Raw genomic sequence first — 422 nt, 5'->3', positions numbered from 1 at the left:
TCCAAAGATGAAAAGATCCCAGAAAACCTCTCCCAGGAAACCCCCCCCATGATATTTGCGGCGAGCTCCCGCTCCCCGGTCACCTGCGGGATGCGGAGGGGAGAACCGACGCTCCCAGGGCTGTGGTGCTGCAGTTACAAAGAGCTGTGCACTCGTGGCTCCTCCTCTTCCTGTCCCTGATCCTGCTCCTCCTCCTCTCTCTCGTCTTCCCCTCCTCCTCCTCTGACTACTTCTTTTGCTGCTGAATCCTTGCTGCTCTTCCTCGTCCTTCATCCGTCCTCCCCCTGCTTCTCCTTCTTCATCCCTTCTTCTTCTCTTTCTCCTCCTCTTCCCGGCGCCCTGGCTGTGCGTACAGACTGGGAAAGGAGAGTCTGGAGAGCAGCTGCGGGAAGGGAGCCGGGGGTCCTGATCGATGCCCAGTT

General features: G+C 59.0%; 1 protein-coding gene across 1 annotated transcript in view; it reads right to left on the bottom strand.

Annotated features, from left to right (window-relative positions):
* LOC103625288 (zinc finger protein 239) overlaps nucleotides 1-190 on the bottom strand; it is a 3,341-nt gene extending 3,151 nt beyond the window's left edge. Inside the window, exon 1 of the mRNA XM_017726447.1 lies at nucleotides 84-190. The gene's annotated coding sequence lies outside the window, so the exon portion shown is untranslated. The remainder of the gene's footprint in view (nucleotides 1-83) is intronic.
* Nucleotides 191-422: the final 232 nt, after the last annotated feature.

Source organism: Corvus brachyrhynchos, unplaced genomic scaffold, assembly GCF_000691975.1.
Source record: "Corvus brachyrhynchos isolate BGI_N302 unplaced genomic scaffold, ASM69197v1 scaffold530, whole genome shotgun sequence".
NCBI classification, from domain to species: Eukaryota; Metazoa; Chordata; class Aves; order Passeriformes; family Corvidae; genus Corvus; species Corvus brachyrhynchos.
The sequence above is the reverse complement of the archived record's forward strand: the minus strand, read 5'-3'. Positions and strand labels throughout refer to the sequence as shown.